The 22,888-nt window shown below is 33.7% G+C and overlaps 1 non-coding gene across 1 annotated transcript; it reads right to left on the minus strand.

Annotated features, from left to right (window-relative positions):
• Window positions 1-3,227: 3,227 nt before the first annotated feature.
• Window positions 3,228-6,992, minus strand: LOC114307882 (uncharacterized). The gene is made up of 3 exons (XR_014328950.1): window positions 6,149-6,992; window positions 5,173-5,316; window positions 3,228-3,660 (listed from the first exon to the last, which is right to left on the minus strand). It is a non-coding gene; the product is annotated as an uncharacterized LOC114307882 (transcript).
• Between the last annotated feature and the right edge of the window lie 15,896 nt (window positions 6,993-22,888).

Genomic DNA, 22,888 nt, shown 5'->3' on the forward strand with positions numbered 1-22,888 from the left:
GCGCATCCCTCTTCTTATACATAGTATTAGCCACCACCAAGTCAGAAGCCAACGCAAAATCTAAGATTCTCTCTCCAGCCTCATTTCTGTCACCAAAACCGTATCCACCATGCACCCTTTCATAACCTACTTTATCTATGCCCACATGGCCATTAAAATCTCCACCTATAACCAGGTACTCTCCTACGAGTATCTCTTGTAAGATCTCATCCATTTGCTCCCAAAAATCCCTCTTAGTCTGATCATCTAACCCTACTTGAGGGGCGTAAGCGCTAATAATGTTCACTATATTCCCTCCAATAACTAATTTAACTAGCATAATCCTATCTCCTTTCCTAATGACCGCCACCACACTTTCCACAAGACCCTTGGCAATTATGATTCCTACCCCATTCCTGCGTCTATCCTTACCACTATAATAAAGTTTAAAACCAGTATCCTCAATTTCCCTAGCTTTCTCTCCCGTCCACTTAGTTTCTTGTATGCAAGCTATACTAACTCTCCTCCTAATCATAACATCTACTAATTCCATCGTCCTACCAGTTAAGGTTCCTATGTTCCAAGTGGCTATCCTAAACCTATAGTCTTGGACTAGCTTCTTTACCCGCGCTCGTCCAGAAAAATGCGGAAACCTTTGCCCCTTTTTCACCGCACCCAGGCGTCGATGCGGCGCCCCTTGCTCACTTTTCGAAACACCCGGAGGCAGGCGCAACGCGTCACTTGAGGGGAACAACCTAGCATTTAAACGATTCAAAGTAGGATTCATTTTCATAAGGGATCCGAGCGGCTTTTTTACGTGTTGGCTGTCGGCTACCTAACACACAACCCTCCTCCTTAACCCGGGCTTGGGACTGGCAGAGTTGTTAACAACCCCGGCAGAGTTAAAAAAGGGTATCTTGAGCAATTGCAATAATCTGGTTCATTGATATTCCTGATATATAGTAGATGTTATCACATATACAATCATACTCAAGTCAATGGAATTGTTTGATCTTTTATGAGTCTTTTCCTTTTTGCGTATGGCCTCGCCACTCCCTTTAGCAGCATCCACTAATTTGGAACTTAATTTGAAAACCATATTTCGACCTAGAAGTTTTCGGGATGCTGCTAGTAACCAATGAATGACAAGCGCTTTTCCTTGAGTGGATTTTATTTCAATGGGAACTTGATGAGTCAATCCACCTACACGTCTTGCTTTTACTGCTATATCGGGAGTTACTTCACGTATTGCTTGACGTAAAACAGATAGTGGATTTATTTGTCTTTTGTTGAATCATTTTCATGTCTCAATAAATAATTTGATAAGCCAATGATTTTTTTTTTCATGTTTCAGAATATAGTTAACCAACATATTAACTAATCGATTGCAATAAATTGGATCAGATTTTGCAGTTTTTTCTTTGCTGTACCTCGATGTGACATGAGCGTGAAAGACATTCAAGAATCCGTTTTCTTTTTATATGGGCTAAAATCACTTATTTTGGCTTTTTTACCCCATATTGTAGGGTGGATCTCAAAAGATGTGGAAGATCTCTCTCCAAGCCGTACATACGACTTTCATTGAATACAACTTTCCACAGAATTCTATATGTCTCTATGAGATCGAGTATGAAATTCTGTTTACTCACTTTAAATTGAGTATCCCTTTCCCTCCTTTTCCTGCTTCACCTTAATTGTTATTTGAACAAGTAAAAGTTCTGTCTTGGAAAACACTAAGGAAAGTTAGGAATCAACTTATGTAATAGAGTTGATGCACTAAGCTATTGAGCAGCGGTGTAGCATCAGATCCCAAAGATGGCAAGTCTTTTCTTTCTTATGAAGGAAAGTCTTTTTCAAAGATTCTATATAAATTTCTATATGAAACCGGGATAGTTGCCGTTCAGAAACTTCTAACCATAGGAAGAAATGCCTATGCTTTATTCTTCTAAAGGTGGGAGAAAAGATAAAAATAAAACCCAAAAAAGTAGAAAATATGAAAAATTCTTCACACTTTATAATAGTAGTAGAGAATAGATATATGTAACTATAGCAAACAAATTGTACATAAATAAATAAATAAAATTGAAGGGAAACTGTAAACCAACCAACACTACAGGAAATAACAGTTTTGGCGACCAAAATATTGGTCGCCAAAAGTCCCATTTTTGGTCACTGAATCTAATTAGCGACTAAATTTTTTTGTCACCAAGTTAGTCGCCTATACCCTGTCAGCGATAGTATGGGCGACTAAACCATTTTTGGTCGCCGAAAGTAAAACATTTGGCTACTAAACTTTGGTTAGTCGGGAAAGGTGATCTTTTGGTGACTAAATTATTGGTCGCCGAAATTGAACTTTTGGCTACTAAACTTTGGTTAGTCGGCAAAGGTATCTTTTGGCGACTAAAATATTAGTCGCCGAAAGTTCTCACATAAAACTAAATTAAACTATTAGAGACTAAAATTTTAGTCGCTAATAGAATACGTACATTTAGTGACCAAACATTTTAGTCGCCAAAGGATGTTATGTTTTTAGTGACTAAAATATTTAGTGGGCAATTAAACTTCCCTCATTCTAATTTTTTTTAGCTACTATGTCTTTGGTCGCAAAAAGCCATTTGGTTATTTTTTGCTACTAAATTATTGGTCACCAAAACATTTGCTTACATTTTTGGCTACCAACATATTTAGTCACCAAATACTATATTAAATTTCTTTTTTTACTTTCTGAACCACTTGTATCCATTATTAGTGCAACCTGTACCTTGTATAAACGATATAATTCATCAATACTGAATATATTAGCAACCATTCAACAACGTGCACACATTTTACTTCCAACCATCCAAAAAATTTATATTCAATGTCCAATTCTAAATGTAATACAAATTCCATACGAACCAAGTATAATCCAAGCCCCAATAATTTAATTCCATACATAATAGAGGATTAACCAAATTTAATATCCAAAAGGAAATCTATACCACACCAAAAATTTATTTTGTACCGCCCCAAAAACTAATTTGTACCACATTCAATGCTAATTTCTATCAGGCCAAATTTTAGATATTTACCACGCAAAAAAACTAATTTGTATGAACCACTATATATACAGACAAAGATATAAAAACAATGTCCTTCCGTACTTGTCAAAAAAAGTCATCCACATTTGTACGTCAAAAACCATCCGCAAAAAAAATAAAAATAAAAAAATAAAAATTAATCATTAGTATTGACTAAATATTGGCCAATTTAAAATTATAAAAAAAAACATATAAAACTCGAAATTAAGTAATCTTTTGAAATTAATCATTAGTTTTGCATACTCGAACATATATGAAATAAAATTTTTGATTTTCAATTTGAGTACATACAACATATGAATCTAGTTGCTCTATATATCCCAAGTTTATACTTTTGAGGTGGGTGACTAAACTAAAACTAATTTTGAATTGTAAGGATTAAACTGTTCAATTTAAAACTATGAGGATCAAAATAAAATTTGATTCAAATTACAAAAATGAAAAACATAATTAACTCCAAAAAGGATGTTTATAAGAGAGGGAAATATTTCATACTGGCTCCCTTGGAAAGGCCATTATCAGTTCTTTCAAAGGCTGCTTTTGTCATTAGTCTCAATGTCGATGTGAGAGCCCTTGATGCAGCCAAACCAGCTTGGAATGACTGCCAAAAATTCATTACAAAAAATATTCATGTAGTAAGCAAATTTATTCTAAGAATTGAAAGAAAAAAAGAAAAAGAAAAAGCTGAGTGGTTATACTTTTACATTTGTGTGATTTCGCCAAAATCTCACTTTGGATGTTTCATTTTTAATTGTGACGATTAATCACTTACATTTGAAATCAAGTTGTAATGACACCCTTCCATCCAGAGACGAAGGGAAGAAGGGACTAGGTGGGGCACGTGCCCCTCCTCAGATTTTTATAATTACACTAGTACCTATATATTTGCAAAATATTTTTGTTTTGACCCTTAAAAATTATAATTGTGCCCACCTTAGTTTATATAAGATCCTTTAAAAATTAATATTTAACGGCCCTTCCTAATTGAAAAAAATTAAGACTTACAATTTAAGTCTCACAATGACATGTCAAGTAATGTATTAACTTTTGATTTATTACAATCACATAAGAACTCTAAATTAAAAAATTACTCTTTGTCCTTTCTCTGTTCTCTATTTTTTTCTTCTTCTTATTTTTTCTTGTTGGGAAAATTAAACATGTGGTCCTTACAGATTGTTCACTCCAATTTGATTCTATAGTTTCAATTACATCAATTTATCTTTTATTTTTTCACATTATGTCAATTTAATACAATTAGTAATGCCCATTAATAAATTAACACAAATTAAGAATAAAAAAAATGATCTATTCACTCTCAAAGAGATTGAGGGATTAACATAGAATTTGAAATATGTAAACCATGTGTGTAATTTGCCTGCTAATAATGTTACAATAATCATACTTTTACACCGCATTTGAAGTACCATGTGAATTGTCACCACTAGATTGGTTGAATAAGTTTCATCACTTATATTTGTTTACAATGTAGTGTTAAAAACATAATGATAAACTCAATGTAGTATAAAAATGTGGTCATTATAATATTATTGTTTACACTTTCATTTCTTAGCAAAGTATTTTTTTGTAATAAATATTTATGTTTTGTGTTTACTATTAATTTTAAAAAATTCTATTATATTATTGTTGCTGTTTATTGATTTTTTTTTTTTAATTTTAAATTTGTGATTAACAAGTGCCTCTCCTAAAATAATTCTTGTAGCTCCACCACTACTTCCATCTATCTACTATTAATGAGATTGACAGTAGATGATTAACAATAGATGGATGGACCTATAGTGAGATTTTGGAGAAAGTAAAAGGAACAACTAAAGTAAAATTTTAGTAAGAGTATATAAGTGTTATGACTTCAATGACAGATTTCGTCATCCTTATTAATACTAAATAGATGGAAGGTAAATTGGTATAAAATATAAGACTTACGTGTCACAATTAAAAGTAGAGAACTTAAAAAAAATCAAATTTTAATAAAAATATGAGAGTATTAAATATAAGGGTAAACTAAATATAAGGGTAAACTACCAATTAAGATCTACACGTAAGTCTTCCTAAATATAATTAACTTGAAAGAAATAATACACTTTGAAAGGCTTACTTGGATGAACGTAGGGCACATGAAGGATAGGTCTCCAACCATCCCTCCTTGAACATGGCCATCTACAACTCCCAAAGTAGCTACAATGATGCATATACCAGTATAATTTCCAATGTTTCCTTTTCCTGATGTTGCTGAACCTAACTGTCAAGGAAACTAGATGATGAAATTTAAGAGAGGGTTGGGTTTTGGTGAGTTAGATGATAAAAATTGAGCAGTTGATTGACTTGTGTGTTAAAATTTGCCAATCCAACCCAACCTCCCTTTATGAAGATTAAAATTATGTTGGGCAAACTTCACTTTATTCCTTTATAGTTTGGCTCATGTGTGGATTGCCCCCATATTATTTGGAAATAAGCACATAACCCTCATGTAATTTGTGAACTCAAAAGCACGCTAGCTTCTATTATCAAAATATGTAAGTTGACCTTTATGCCTTTTTCTTCTTCCTCTTCTACTCTTTTGAGGAAGAATGGAGAAGAGGAGAAGGAGAACTGAAAAGAGAACAAAGAAAAAAGAAAATAAAATTAGCAATGAAATAGAAGAAACAGAGGAGAGAGAGAAATAGTGAATACAGTAGAAGAATAATGGCAAATTCTATAAATTTGAAGATGTAGAGTGGATATTTTTGTCATAAAAATTGACTTACTCTCTACCGAGGCGTGTGGTTTTCACATCTTGTTATATTGGACATAAAAGCTAACGGTGCATTTTAGTTTACAAACCACATGAGAGTTATGTGGTCATGTCCAAACATTAGAAGGTAAACCGTATATAACCCAAATCACAGGGGTACAGTGAAGTTTTTCCAATTATATTTCACTTGCCCACATGCAACTCTGCCTAACTATAATATCATTAGTCAAATGCACCCTCCCTTCATTTTTATCTCATAATTTTTTCTTAATTTGGTTGTTTTGTTTATTAATTTGTGAAACCAAACATTAATACAAAAAGGAGTCATTGCAGTACTTACAACTAAGAGAGCCAAAGAGCTTATAAAGAAACGAATGTAACCAGTCAAGTTGCGCCTCCTTGTGTCAACCTTGGATTCATTGTGTGCAAGTATTGCAGTTGTTCCAAGCGCAAATGGTTGATAAACTAGGGTTAGTACCCTTGCTGGGTGATATCTCTTCAAAACCAAAACCAAAAAAGGAAACAACAACAAATGGATTGATATTGAAATCCATTACACAACAACCAAAGGATTCCTTTTGGGTTTAGTTTAATGTCAACTTTTGTACTTCTATACTTTACACGTAATCTTACTTTCTTTGTCAACCTTTTATACCAAATTTTATTATATCAAGTTGAGCTGGACAAACCATCAAGCCCATAGCCAGCTCTACGTATGGGGCTTTCTTCTAAAAGGGGAAATAAGCAATTAAAAGATGCCAATTTAGAAATTCACGTTGTTTAGTTTAGTCATTACCCCAATCAATAAACAAGTACTACTGCACTAATTTTTTTTTAGTGATTTTTTATAACTAATAATTAAAGTATATGTGAAGAAATCTAAAAACAAAATAAACTTCATTAAAGAGAAAAAAAATCTTTAGTGAACTTTTTTCTTTTATTTTTTTTTTATAGATTTCTTCATGTATATATTTTAGATCCATGTAGATTAGATTCATCTAAAAAGTCAAAACGAATCATTAAAATATAAAAAAAAAAAAATTCACTAATGACCAAAAACAAAAAACAAAAAACATTGAAAACAAGAAAGCAAAAAACAGTTTATGAAAATTGAACCAAAATATTGTTGTAAAAAAAAATCATCAAAATATGAAATATAGCGATCCCGGGTTTACCCTTTTTGTACAGTGGTCCGGACATGTGTCCGTGGATGATAGTAGTTGATTATTACCTGGTGTACATCCTTTCTTACTTTGTATTTGAGTTATAGGATGTGTTGGGTAGATTTGTTACAGGTTGGTTGAGATTAGAAACCAAAACTAGTTGCCCAGATTTTGACCTGTCCGCTCGAGCGGGGGTTTTGGCGCTCGAGCAGGAGTTTCACCCATCCAGTATTTCCTGTGCTGTGTTCGACGCTCGAGCGTGGGATTGGCCGCTCGAGCGGGTTTGTATGAGTGCTGCTCGAGCCGGGAGTTGGAAGCTCGAGCGGGAGACCTGTCTGCAAAAGTTCTAGGAGTGTGTATCCGCCGCTCGAGCGGGATTGTTGACGCTCGAGCGGGAGTCTGTGAGTGACGCTCGAGCGGGGCGACTTTTATATAAACCCGAGATCCGACTTTTGGATCACTTTTTCAAGATCTTTTCTCTCTCTTGCTTTTCCAAAAAGCCATTTTCAGAGCTTCTCACTCTAAAACCGGCCCTTCTCTCTTAGATTTGATCTAGTAGGAGTTGTTTGCTCACTTTTGGTCTTTACGAAAGTTGTGTTGATCGTCGAGGGCTACATTTTAATCTGAAAATTTCAGAATTTGAAGCATTTTGGTTTTTGTCTTCATCTCCATTGGAGCTCAAACTTTGAGGTAGGGATATCCTACTCCTCTTTATGAACTTTGTCTTTAAATTTTAGTATTTTGAGATGTTAGGGTTGGTTTAGTAATATGTGAAAGTTTGGGGGCTTTTGTGTAAATTTACAAGAGTTGGGGTTTTAACTATATCAAACCTAGATGCATGTTTGGCATGGAAAATGTGAAATTAATGTTAAGATATTAATGAAAATGGAACCTAAGGGTTGTAATGTAAATTATGGAAAATGCCTTAATTACATTGGTTAATTAATTTGCATAATTAATTATGAGAAATGAGGAATTGATTTGGGAAGTCATGGGATAAAAAGGGTGCAGTTGGATTATTTATCACTCACCTAGTTGGAATGTTGATTTAATATCCATTTGTGCATTTATTTTCTGCTTAGAAATAACTACTTTGGACTATCGGTGGAGGGTAGTCGTGATTGTTGTAAACAATGCATGATGATTAGGCAAACTAAAACTAATCGATTGAATGTGTCATAGAGTATGACGATGGATTGAATACATTAAATTTTATGTATTGATTGATTGTGTATAGAACCTTTGTGTTTATATGCATTGTGTATAGAGGAGGAGATGGGGGATGTACTCCGCGGTTTAGGGGAAGATGGGGGATGTACCTCTAAACCAGATAGGATTGGAGGAGATGGGGAATGAACTCCGTAGACACAGCTCATATGCTTGTCTAGAGAAGTGAAGATACAGCTCATAGGCTTATCTTTGAGAAGTGTAGATACAGCTCATATGCTTGTCTAGTGAAGTGTAGACACATCTCATATGCTTGTCTAGTGAAGTGTAGATACAGCTCATATGCTTGTCTAGTGAAGTGTGGATACAGCTTATATGCTTATCTGTTGATGCGAAAGATGTTTATCTGTTGATGTGTTGATATAGCTAATATACTTATCTATTAAATAAGGATGGAAAATGGAAGGTGACATAGACTCGTATGTTATGAAATCGTGACGTGATATATGCGGATGTATCGGTGTTGGCCATCTATCAATTGCTAATCTTTTAGTCATTGCTCATAGTTGGTTTAGTATATCTCTGCTGGGCTGTGGCTCACCCTATATGGGAACATCATTTTCAGGTACAGGTAGCATGTCACCTCCAAGGACGTAGCTTGGGAGGCTAGAGGCGGGCAGACTTTTTGTTGTCTTTTCCCTTTTGATGTATTACATGTATATTCAAGCCAAGGGCTTAATGTGTAAATGAGTTAGCACTCTTTTTGTTGTAACCAAGTGTTACCTTGGAAAGTTGTAAGCCCGTAGGGCATTTGCTTTTGTTGATTAACATGTAATAATTTTGTAAAGAACTACTCTGATGAATAGAAGAATGTTTATCTTTATTACCAATGCATGTCTATATTGATGGGTTTAATATGTTATTTTGAGGGCGTCACATGAAAAAAAGTTCACTAATAACAAAAAAAACAAAAAAAAAACATCAATAAAAACGAAAAAAATACTGAAAACAAGAAAGCAAAAAACAATTTGTGAAAACTAAACCAAAATATTGGTGTTACAATTATAATAAATGAAACTCTTTGCTCTAAAAACCAAAAAACCAGAGAAATTTGATCAACAAACCTGAAGCCTAGTTGGAGATCCACTTGTATCAACATCAATAGTCAAGGTAGTTGCTAGCAGACTTGGTAATGCAATGCTAAGAAAAGCAGCTACCAAGTAGATCCATGTAGATGAGATATATATATATATATATATATTAGAAGCTAACAAGTAGAATGATATATATATATTTGAAAAGCAATGCAATGATAAGAAAGAATCACAAGCTGATACAAATCTTTAATTATGCCTGAAAAAGTGGAAACCCCATTTATTAAATTCTGAGCATCTCAAAGAATAAAAAAAGAGATAAACTGAATCTATGGCTTTGAAAAATATTACACAATAGAAATATATTTATTCATTCATACACACATCTATTCTATTTTATAAACGAAACAACATATTCAGCGCAGATGAAGTCTGATCACGTTGGTGAAATCCTCCACTCCCATTCTGGACCCAATTCTTACTCTATCTATTCTATTATATAAGCTATACAAACCATTTAGGGTGAACCTTTTTTTGAAGCATTGCCATGCTTTTCTCTCTCTTTTTTTTTATTATTTATTTATTCATATATTCATCATCAAAATTCACTATAAAACAATCAAAACCCACAATAATTGAAATCACCCATTTGATTGTAGGGTCGAGATGATACAACAAAGTAGAGCTGAGACTTAAGGCAACTGTGCATGGTTGAGTTGGAAAGCAAAAACAATTTAAACAATACTAAATTAAATATATATTTTCTTCTAAATCCAAACAACCCAATAGAGAAAAATCGAAAACATTCGAAAACCCAACCATAAGAACATAAATTACCAATTTAATCCTAGGGTTTTACTGAATCTCAAAAACCCATCAACTAAACCACAAATTGCAAACAGCCCAACAGAAAAATTTTAGAAGATTGTATAGGTAAACAAAAGTAGATTAGATTTTTGGGAAGCCTAAGAGACATTTTATCAAACAGTTTGAAGGCAAGAAAAAAAAAAGAAAACAAAAAAAAAACAAACAAACAAACAAACAAATTGAAAAGCCATAACAACTTCCCAAACCAACAATTCATGGGGGCAACGAGCCATTAGATTTTAATGGGTTTTGATTTGTATATATGGATATATATATATATACACACAAAGAAGACTAGAAGAGGAAGAAACAGAGAGTGGTAGAAGAATATTTTAATGAAGATACGATTTCAATGAAGATAAACTTTGATGGTTCTATCGATACCCAGAAAAATGGTGTAGAATAAGACCTAATCACCAACCTAGATTTTGTGTCAAAATGCGAACTGCACAAAGAGAGAGAGAGAGAGAGAGAGAGAGAGAGCCTGCAATCGGTGCTCCAGTTGTCGGCGACCGTGAGGAGGAGTGGCGGAGGCACGGCTGGTGGTGCGGCAGTGAGAGAGGGAGGGAAGAAGAGCAGCGGAGAGGCAGAGGCAGAGGCAGAGAGAGGGAGAGGTAGAGAGAAACACTGAAGAGAGAGAGACAGAGGCGCTGGTCTGTTGTCTGGGAACCAAATATATATATATATATATTACACCATTACCGACTAAATACTTTTAGTCGCTAATTATTTTTTTAATCCGTCTGAAATTTGAAATCTCCCTCCACATATTTAGGTTTTTGGCGACTAAATTATTCTTTTGTCGCTATAAATATACTTTTGGCAACCAAACTTTTGGTCGCCAAAGATAAAACTATTTTTTTTTTCTTTTCATTCGGCTACTAAACAATTTTAGTAGCTAAAACTAACTATACGGCGACAAAAATATTCTTTTGTCGCTGAAAATATACTTTTGGCCACAAAATTTTTGGTCGCCAAAGATAAAAAATAATTCTTTTCTTTTCATTCGGCTACTAAACAATTTTAGTAGCTAAAACTAGCTCTACGGCTACTAAAATTTCTTTTAGTCGCCAATTGTGATATTTTTAGCTACTAAATATTTTTGTAGTCGCCAATTGTAATATTTTTAGCTACTAAATTTTTTTTAATCACCAATAATCAATATTCCCCTTCTAAAAAAAAATTAGTATCTAAATATTTCACTTTTGCCGACTAATATTATTTTTGGTAGCCAATTCTGTAACTTTTGGCAACTAAATTTTTTTTAGTCGCCAAAAATGTATTTTCTTGTAGTGCAAATTATGCAAACTCAATGTCCAATATCATTCTAAATCCAATTCTTTCACATACCAATTCATTCAAAATTCAAATTTCAAAATCATTAAAATGAGTGAACAATAATTTGGTCTAGTCCCAATACTTTTGAAAAGTCAAAAATTACAATAATGATATGGCAATTGTTCCATGTTGTTCAAATGTCAATTCACTTCAAAAAAAAGTTTATTTTTATTTATTTATTTATTTATTTTTAAATTATCATCGTCCAAACATGACAAAACTTCCATAGAAGTGTGCATTGTTGGATTAACTGAATTTTTTAAATATATAAATATATTATCTAAGAAAAGGCATTAGAATAAAATTTATTGACACTTTTTTTCTTCAAATTTAAATAAATTAAATATCTGAAAAATTGGGGGACTGTATAATATTTGGGAAGAAAAAAATATCGACTATGCATGTGATTGTGGATAGTTAATGTCAAACATGAAAAGATTATATCCATAATTCATCACTTGTAGCAATAAGATGTTTGAATATCTTAAATAATTATAAATAAATATAATGTGTGATTAGCATTACGTTTGCACACTACAAGAAATTACACTTTTGGTGACCAAATTTTTAGTCGCCAAAGGTTGTTTTTTAGTCGGCGAAAGTCAATGGCGACTAAAGTTATTTGTCGCCCCATTGGTCACCAAAGCCTAGTCAGCAATAGTCAACGGCAACCAAATTTATGTTGGTCGCTAATTATCTTATCTTTGGCTACTAAAACGAACTAAGTCGCCAAACATGACGTTTTGGTGACCAAATATTTAGTCGTCAAAAGTAATTAAATCAAAATGAAATTCTCTTTCAACGACTAAAATATTTAGTCGCTAAAAAATTTTAGTTGCTAATAATCTTATCTTTGGCTACTGAAACGGACTTACTCGCCAAACATAACGTTTTGGCAACCAATTATTTAGTCATCAAAAGTAATTAAATCAAAATGGAATTCTCTTTCAGCGACTAAAATAATTAGTCGCTAAAACATTTTAGTCGCTAATAAGTGCTGAGGTTTTTGGCTACTAAAATGGACTTAGTCGCCAAACATAATGTTTTGGCAACCAAATATTTAGTCGTCAAAAGTAATTAAATCAAAATGAAATTCTCTTTCAACGACTAAAATATTTAGTCACTAAAACATTTTAATCGCTAATAATAATACATTTACCGACTAACAATTATAGTCACTAATAATAATACATTTAGCGGCCAAAATATTTAGTTACTGTTAGTTTTCATGATGAAACATTTTAGTCGCCAAAAGATTAAATACTTTCATTTCATGGTAATTTACGACCAAACATTTTAGTCGCCAAAGGATGCCATGTTCTTTCGTGACTAAAATCTTTAGTCGGCAAAAGTTACTTCCCTCATCTTGATTTATTTTAGCTGCTAACTATTTGGTCGCGAAAAGTCTTTTGTTTCTTTTTACTACTAAATATTTAGTCATGAAAAACCTTTGCTTGCATTTTTGGCTACCAAAATATTTAGTTGCCAAAAAATTTGTAATTTGTTTTTAATTAATTTCTCAACCACCTGTATTTATTCCATTATCAATACAATCTGTACTCTGTATATATATAAAATTATCCATATATTGATAAAATTAGCAACTATTCCACAACATGCACACATTTCACTTTCAACCATAAAAAAATTCATATTTAACATCAAATTAATATTTCCAATAGAAATTCTATACAAACCAAGTATAATCCAATCTCAAAAATATAATCCCATACATAACATAGGATTAAACAAATTAATATCCAATTGTTAATCTGTACCACCAAAAATTAATTTGTACCACGCCAAAAGGTAATCTATACCATGCCAAAAAAGTAATCTGTACTACATCAAAAGGTAATCTGTACCACATAAAAAATTAATCTATACCACGTCAAATTCAATCTGCTGTACCACGCCATAAAACTAATATGTATGAACAATACTAATTTGTAGACTAAAAACAATGTCTTTCTTACTTCTCAAAAAAAGTCGTACACTGCAATTCCACGCCAAAAACCATCTGTACAAATAAAATTAATCATTAGTATTGACTACATTTTGGCATATTTAAAATTATTAAAAAATATGACAATAAAGCTCGAATATAATTAATACTAGCGTATGACTGTGCATGAAGGCACGGTGTAATTCATAACCCATAGCTAGATTAATTGGTGGGTGAAACTCTGTTGACCTCTACTACCCCAACAAAGTTTCCAAATCCGAAAACCCAATATCTAGCTTTTAGAAAATGTGAGGTTATTTCATCTAGTTCTCAAAGATAGCGGAAAGAAACAAATAATTAGAAATTCATAAGACATGGATTATTAGTTCAGCTATTAGTGCCATGTGCAAATTCAAACTTCTAGGAACACTCTGTTCTCTCTACAACCATAAAAATTAAATCATAAATAGATTGTCAATGAAAAACTCAAAATCATGAATGGGTAAGAACAACTTAGTAAATAGATTAACCACTAAGCAAATTATCAAACTTTTTAACACTCACATTACAACCACGGAAATAGCCTCTCTCTCTTTCTCTCTCTACCTTAGGAAAATGGTTGACAGTCCAACCCCAAAACTTCATAGTAAAACAATCAAAAACTACATAGCCCAGCTTGGTATAAAATGAAGGGATTTGAAGTTGGAATTTTATAAAAAAAATATAAGAAGATTAGTTATTCAAAGTAGATGATAACACTAAAGTAGAGGATTGAATAGAGGCATGTTTCATGTATTTTGTACAAAGTTATTTGGAATCCATCATGACAAAGCTCTCAAATCCATTCTTCATATCTAAATTTAAAATATTACATTGGCTTCAAAGGTGATACACTACAGGAAATGCCACTTTTGGCGACCAAAATATTGGTCGCCAAAAGCCCCATTTTTGGTCGCCGAAACAAATTAGCGACTAATATTTTTTGTCGCCAAAGTCGTCGCCTATAGCCTGTCGGCGATAGTATTGGCGACTAAACTATTTTTGGTCGCTGAAAGTGAACGTTTTGGCTACTAAACTTTGGTTAGTCGGCAAAGGTTATCTTTTGGCGACTAAAATATTAGTCGCCAAAAGTGAACATTCGGCTACCAAACTCTGAGTAGTCGGGAAAGGGTATATTTTGGCGACTAAATATTTAGTCGCCAAAAGTGTTCAAATAAAATAAATTAAATTTTCAGCGACTAAAACTTTTTGTCGGGAATAAGTTTTAGTCACAACATTACTACATTTAGGGACTAAAGAATTTAGTCACCAAAAATATTATTTTTCATTTTATTAAACTTTTGGCTACTAACCATTTAGTCACTAAAAGTTCTACCTTAGGCGTGGTGGCTTTTGCCGACTAAAACTATTCGTAGCCAAAAACCTATTAAGATTCATTTCTTTACTTTTTGCCACCAAAAGTTTTAGTCGCCAAATGATACCCTTTTTTCCGTGACTAAAAAATTTAGTAGCCAATAGTTTATTTCTCTCATTCTCAAATTTTTTAGCTACTAATTATTTGGTGGCAAAAACGTTTTGGGTTATGTTTTTGCTACTAAATTATTAGTAGCCAAAACTTTTGATTACCTATTTGGCTACCAAAACATTTGGTGGCCAAATAATTTTCTATTTTTTTTTTAAAAAAAAAAAATTGTAAACAACCTGTATTCATTTATATTACATGTACCCTGTATAAACACTATAATCCATCAACACTAAAATATATTATCAACCATTAAAGCATTCAACATAATACATGAATAACCATGATTTAAATCCATACATAATACATGAATAACCAACGCCAATAATTTAAATTACAACCTGTACCCTGTATAAACAATATAATCCATCAACACTAAAATATATTAGGGTCAATAATCCATACATAATCCATACAAATTCCATACACTCCAAGTCTAATCCAACGTCAATAATTTAAATCCATACATAATACATGAATAACCAAATTAATTTGTTCGAACCACTATATATACAAATAGAGGTATAAAAACAATGTCCTCCCGTAATTGTCAAAAAATTATATATCCACATTTTTATGTCCAAAATCATCTGAAAAAAAAATAAAATTCATTAGTTGGGTGCCTATAAAATGTTAAGAAGGCTTAAAAGCTTTCCCTGTTAATGACATAGATATTCTTACATATAACACTTCTATGTTGAGATATCAGTTCCACAAATTAACTCTACATTTTAGTTAAAATAAGGAGAGAGAAACAATTTATAAAATTAAATGTCTCAGAGAAACAATAGAAAAATAATGATATTCACACAACACTTTTGGAAAAGGGCCACCACATATGTGACCACACTCAAATGTCTACCAACTTCCTTTATTAAATAATCAAATATAGGATATATTATGGCAGAATGATCTATAATCACCGAGAGCTTCAAATTCTTACCATAACTATAGCGATCCCGGTTCTTTCTCCTTTGATTGTAGTATCCGGACTTAGTTCCGTGGATTCCGGTTGTTGTTTTGAACTTGTTTCTAGTCTTCAATTCTTTAAATTTGAATTATAGAATGTTTTGGACTTGTTCGTTCCAGGTTGGGTGTGAATGGGAGCAGGTGGTTGCTGCCCAGGTTTTTAGTCCTTCGCTCGAGCGAGATGTTTGTCGCTCGAGCGAGCGTGGAGTTTTGTGTCTGGTGGGTCGAGCCAGGGTGGCTTCGCTCGAGCGAGCGTTGCGTCTGGTACTAGGACCTGAACACTGGAATTCTTGGCTCGAGCGAGCTTCTGGTTTGTTTGCCCGCGCGTGAGTTTTCTGCGTCTGGTCGCTCGAACGACCAGGTCTTCGCTCGAGCGAGTCTATCGTATTTCAGTAGGCAGCAACGGGGAAAAAGATCTTTTTCTCCCTCTTTCATTCTTGAAACCCTAGCAGCCGAGAGTCTCTCTCTCTAAACTTATTATCTCTCTATATTTCATCTCCTTCTAGTATGAATCCATCCTAGGTCCTTTGTTAAAAAGGTAGAGGGTGTCGAGGGCTTCGTCTTAATCTGAAAAATTGTGGATTTGGAGCACTTTGATTTCGGGTCATCATCTCCTTTTGAGTTCTCCTTTGAGGTAGGGATTCTCCTTGTTCTTTTTCAATACTACGTCTATAGATAGACATGTGGTAATTTTTGTATTGCATGAAAACCATTTTATGTTGGATTTTTGTATAAATTCATGAGGTTAAACTTTGGGTTAGTTGCTGGATTTAGATCTATTATCATTAGATGTGTTTTGGGGCTAATTGGGTGTTAATTAGCATGTTGCTGTTGTAAGGAGAGGAAACCCTAATATTTATTTGGTTTAATAACTCAATAGAGGGGTTTTGATCATTGGGTAAATACTTGGGTATTTTGGGTTTTGAATGAAGCCATTGTTGTTTGTTGTAGATGATTGAACCTTTTTATCAATATTGGGAGAAGGGGAGGGAAATCCTATTTTAGTGATTATGATTTAACTTGTATAATTAAATTGGAATGGCTTGGAGATGAATGTAGTAGATTAAAATGAGCTTTGGCTTTATTGTCCTTGGATTTGATTTTGTGAAAAACAAAAGGAATAAAACCGGTTTTGAAAAATAAAGAGAGTTGGTTTTGTGAAATGGGAAAGGTACTTTGAAATGAGTATGAATGTTGAATTGTTGTATCTTATACTACTATGTTAGTATTAGTGATAAGTTGATGATCTCATGATATTTGAGTCTGTTAATAGATGTACAATATACATGCATCTGAAGGTTTTGTCCTTGGTCATCAGTGGAGGATGACATGGTTGTGTTGAATTGTTATGGATACATTACACCTATGTGTTTATCTACTTTAACTCGTTGTTAGATTCTTGTTGGTTATGTATATGCATTATACATGTTGGTTATGCCTTGTTGCATGGTTGTTGTTTGCGTTATATGCCGCGCTTATAATCAAAGGTACCGTTACCTTCCAGCTAGCGCCTGGAGAACTGTATGCGCTAATAATAGAAGGCACCATACCCTTCCAGCTAGCGCCTGGTAAACTGGTATTTTGGCTTACTACGTACATAGCTAGTAGAACGAAGTTGGTTGTAGTTATTTCAGTATATCTTTGGCTTACTAAGCGCATAGCTAGTTGAGCAGGGTGGAATTGTTGTTGTTTAGTTGTAACTGAAAATATCATAGATTTGATTGGTTCCAGTTCGGAGAACCGAGTTACTCCATTGATTGATTGTATACATGTGGGTGGGTTGTAAATTTATATTTTTACAAGGTTATGCATGTATAGGTATGATAGTAGTGGAAATGAACCAAAATGTCTTTTTTTGTCTTTTGGAAAGTGTGAAGGAGAATGAATGTTTTAACGATAAACATGTTTTGAAAAGGTACATCTGTGTATGTATAGGAAGTGGAAGAGAGTATCGGGCTTAGTGAGAATATTTTCCTAAGTAATTGTTAATGTTATGAAAGAATGGGAATGGGGATTAATGAAAGGAATAAGGAAAGATGAATCGCTTATAGCGTTGAATGAAACGGTTGTTTTCAAGAAAAGTTTATATATATATATATATATATTTTGTATAAACTGTCATATTACTATTCTAGTACGAGAATGAGTGTGCATGATCATAGCTATCTGTAAGTTGTTATTGTTGAGGATCATGTTGAGATCCCTACTGGACTTTATGTTCATCCCACGTTGTTGAATCTTTTTCAGGTGTTTAGCAGGTTGTGCTACAGGATTTGGATCTTCTTATTTGTTGGCCACGGGGTCTCTTTGTTAATTTTGTCTTATTCAACCAAGTTTTTTTTTTGAATCGTTGCAAAGGATTGGTGATTCTAGCATCTATCTCAGAAGTAGAGCAAGGGTAATAGTTTTTCCTTATTTAAATATTTAGTTTCCATTTTATTCTTTTTTTTTTTAGGACGAATTTCCATTTTATTCTTGTGGTTATTGTTTATCTTCTTGATTAGCCACAATGATTTGTAATATATGTTGTTGTTGGTCTTACGCAAACTTTTTACTCTTTTTGTACCTTTTAAAGGTCCCAAAAAGCTTCCCAAGTGGAACTATGATGGATGTAGCATATGCCAAGCTCATGGAGAAAAGTGTTAATTGATCATATTGTATGTCATCTTGTTTTCACTTTGTTTTCTTATTATATTGATTGCTCTTTTCTAGTATTATTTTCCATCTTTTGCTAGATTTAAATTTAAATGAAATGGGTGCTTGCTTTTGTAATTTGGTTATATAACATGACAATCCTGAACCAATTTTTAAAGATCCATTCTGGTGGGGTAACAATATATTGGTAGTGGTGAATTAAGCCTGTATTTTGCATTCAATTTTGGAGAATTTTCATTATGACGTGGTAAACAAATTTTGTTTGACTGTCTTTCTCATTACATTGTCTTCTTAATTGGCATGTGTCAATATTTTTCTATACTCTATTTTATGTTTTCTTGCTATTCATATTCTAAGTCTATCATGTTTTTAAAAAAATTATAATATTGACTTTTTTAATACTTGTTATTTTCCTCTCTAAGAGGTCTTAAATATGTTATAATTGTACCCCCAATACACGTGCACGTTAGGATATGCATCTTTAACAAATTATAGTTGAACAACCAGAAGTTTGCTTTGGGTATTTTGCTTTGGGATTATCAGTTAACAAAACATTTTCTTCCCCCATCAGTATGGGTTAGCAATATAATGTCATGAACTAAAATTATGGAAAGACGTTGCTGATGACTTAACAATGAACACATACCCCATGACGGCGTGCTGGTGACCAATCAACAAACACACTACGAAAAACTTGAGGTTTACACTGTGGTTGCTTTGTATAGTTGAAAATAATTTCTTTAAAAGTCAGCCTCAGTTGAGAAATCTGTGGCCAAAACATAACAAATTAGGATTAGAAAGTGTGATTAATCAATAGCCTAAATACTCTCACATATTTCTAGTGCAAACCTTTGCAACTCCATTGAAACAACAGAGGATAATCTAGTGTAGCCAACAAACCATATTCTAACTAGATTTTTTTTTTGTCTAGGCCTTCAATAGGCTTGAGCCATCTCTGCTGTAGACCAAAATGCCTTTACTGCAAGAACACAAAAGCCATCAGAAAGTAAAGAACTCATAAAGGGGTGGTAATCTATGTAAATATATCACATTCGAACATTCTACTCCAAATGTAGAATGTAAATAGTGCTAGTTGTTCAGGTTTCAATTTTGGATTTTACTAATTGAATATTAGATTTTGTTGACTTTTTAACGATTTTAAGTCAATAGTCTATTTCATGTAATATTTTTCATGAATTTTAAAATTATTTTTCTACTTATTGGAACAAATATATAGAAATTAGCATACTGTTTGTTAAATATAAATTAATCTTGCACCAAGATTAGCAAATGCCCCTATTAATTAATATAGAATTGAAGAATCATATCAAGGGTATATATTTGGAATACTACTTAGAAGGAACAATCAATCCATGTAATTAAATTAAATATTTTGTAATATGAAAATAAATTTGTTCACACACTTTTTTAGTATATAAACAATACAAAATATAATTATAGTTGAAATATAATTTTTGTCAACTTGATTAACACTCTTCTCTAATGAAAAGAAGAAAAAATATCCCAAATCATAGTCTATTGACATATTATGCACAAAATTAGACCCTTTCAACAATCTAACATCTTCGAGCTACCTTCAAAACACATAAACGTCAACTAATTTTATTGATATTATATATTTGTCACAGCTTTAGACCCAAATATGCAAGCAGCAAATAGCCAATGGTCATCTACTACACTATACTCACATGAACTTGTACTTTGTCTAGTATTGAATACACGTCAACTACTGCGTAATGCTTAAAAGAGTCTTTAATACACTCTTATTTGTGAATAATGCATAAAAATAGTATTGAATACACTAATATTTGGAGGTGTTAGTTTCACATAGAATTGTGAATGTATTGTGAATGTATGTCACATTTGCGTATGAATACATGCCAAGTTAGTAGTGAAATTAGCCAACTATATGCAATTGACAAATAGGAAAAACATTCCAATCTGTTATTACTATTTCGTTCATTTGAAAAAGCAATGCTAATCGAACCCCTAAACTTTGCAGAAGCTCTCTTTCATTACAGAGTATATTTTTCCAACTTGTCGTCCATTCCCAGGTTCATCTTTGCTTGATGTGTATTGTTCCAATAATGGACAAGAGTTGGATGATGATCAAAGATAGGTTAAAAAGTAAAGAGTATCTAGAAGGTGTTCAGTCATTTATTGAGTTCGCTACGAGGAATTTAGGGCCGCAGGTTGAAATCCGTTGTCCTTGTGTTGATTGCTTGAACGACACGGAATTTAGTCGACATGTTGTACGGTTGCACTTGATTCGAAGAGGAATCACATGTTCTAATCGAACTTGGGTCCACCACAGGGAACATGTTCCCATGTTTCGTGCTTATCCTACTATGAGAAACGATGATATTGAAAGCCACTGAGTTGGAATGATAACCAATCATGAAAATGTGGGTGAACTTCCAACCATGTTAGAAGAGATTTACATGAGTGGTCTCATGGATGATCATATCGATGAAGAACGTACTAGTTTGGAGAGGCACAATTTGTTGAAGTTCATGAAGTTGTTCAATGATGCTCAATGCAAAGTATATCCAGAGTGTAAAAAGTTCTTCATCTTGTCCATCGTAATTAAGATGCTTCACGCGAAGGTGTACAATAAATGGAGCACCGAATCTTTCGATATGGTTATGCAAGTTTTCAAAGACATTCTACCAAAGTGTGATGAAAATGTTCCATGGACCCTTTATGAAGCGAAAAAGTTCTTACGTGAATTGGGTTTGGGATATGAGGCCATTCATGCATGCAAGAATGATTGTACTTTATTTTGGAAGGACAACGCCACGTTGGAGAATTGCCCTACATGTACGGAGTCTAAATACAAGTTGAACGACAAGACGAGTAAGAAAGTTCCACACAAAATACTGAGGTACTTTCTTTTGACACCAAGGTTGAAGAGATTGTACATGTCAAAAAAAATAGCCGCACATATGAGATGGCACAAAGATAAGCGTGTGGATGATGGAGTATTGCGACATCCAGCTGATGGTGAGGCATGGAAGGACTTTGATAGGCTACATCCTATGTTCTCTGCAGATCCTCAGAATGTAAGGCTTAGGCTTGCCACGGATGGTTTCAATCCATTCGGAAATATGAGTACATCGTACAGCATGTGGCCCGTAATCTTAATGCCGTACAATCTACCCCCATGGAAGTGTATGGAAGATACATTTTTCATGATGTCATTACTTATTCTTGGACGATCCGCACCTGGAAGAGACATCGATGTTTCCTTGCAACCATTAGTAGAAGAGTTAACTAATCTGTGGGAGCATGGTGTGCAAACATATGATGCCTCAAACGGCCAAATATTTACAATGCATGTAGCAGTCATGTGGACCATCAACGACTTTCCTGCATATGGTTCCTTGTTTGGTTAGAGTACAAAAGGTTACCTAGCCTGCCCTAATTGTAACATGGATCCATCATCTCAGAGTTTGCGAAGTAAGATAGGGTATATGGGTGCTCGGCGGTACTTACCTGAGAACTATAATTGGTGAAGAAGTAAGCTATTCAACGGTGAAATTAAGAATCAATCAAAACCTATGGAGTTATCGGGAGAACAAATACTGGACCAAATTAATTTGGGGACGTACAGGCCGTATAGAAAGCATCCAACCAACCAAAAAAGACAATGAACTGAAAATCAAACTCCGAACTGGACAAAAAGAAGCATTTTGTTCGACCTACCCTATTGGAAAACACTTAAGCTTCGACATAACCTTGATGTCATGCACATAGAGAAGAATATATCTGACAATCTACTTGGGACACTATTGAGCATAGATGGCAAGAATAAGGACACAGACAAAGCACGCTTGGATCTGGAGGACATGCGAATACGAAAGGAGTTACACTTGATAAGGCATGCGAATGGCTTTTTCGAGAAGCCTCCAGCATTGTACACATTGTCCCCGGTAAAACGAATAGGGTTTTCTGATTTCTTGAAATCGATTAAGTTTCTTGATGGCTATGCAGCAAATGTATCCAATTGTGTCACCGCGAATGGTGGTAAGTTAGTTGGCCTGAAGAGTCATGACGGTCATGTCATTCTACAACGACTTCTTCCCATTGGGATGCGAGGATACCTTCCTACCAAGATTGGGACCACATTGTTTGAGTTGGGAACTTTTTTCAAACAGTTGTGCTCAAAGACATTGAGGGTGACTGATTTGGAGAAATTGCAAGAACAAATCATACTTATACTGTGTAAGCTTGAGAAGATTTTTCCTCCTGCTTTTTTCGATGTAATGGTCCACTTGGCAATTCATTGGCCTTACAAGGCTAGGCTATGAGGGCCTGTGCAATATCGATGGATGTATCC

The sequence above is a fragment of the Camellia sinensis genome, chromosome 5 (assembly GCF_055761805.1).
Source record: "Camellia sinensis isolate YWXY chromosome 5, ASM5576180v1, whole genome shotgun sequence".
Taxonomy (NCBI): Eukaryota; Viridiplantae; Streptophyta; class Magnoliopsida; order Ericales; family Theaceae; genus Camellia; species Camellia sinensis.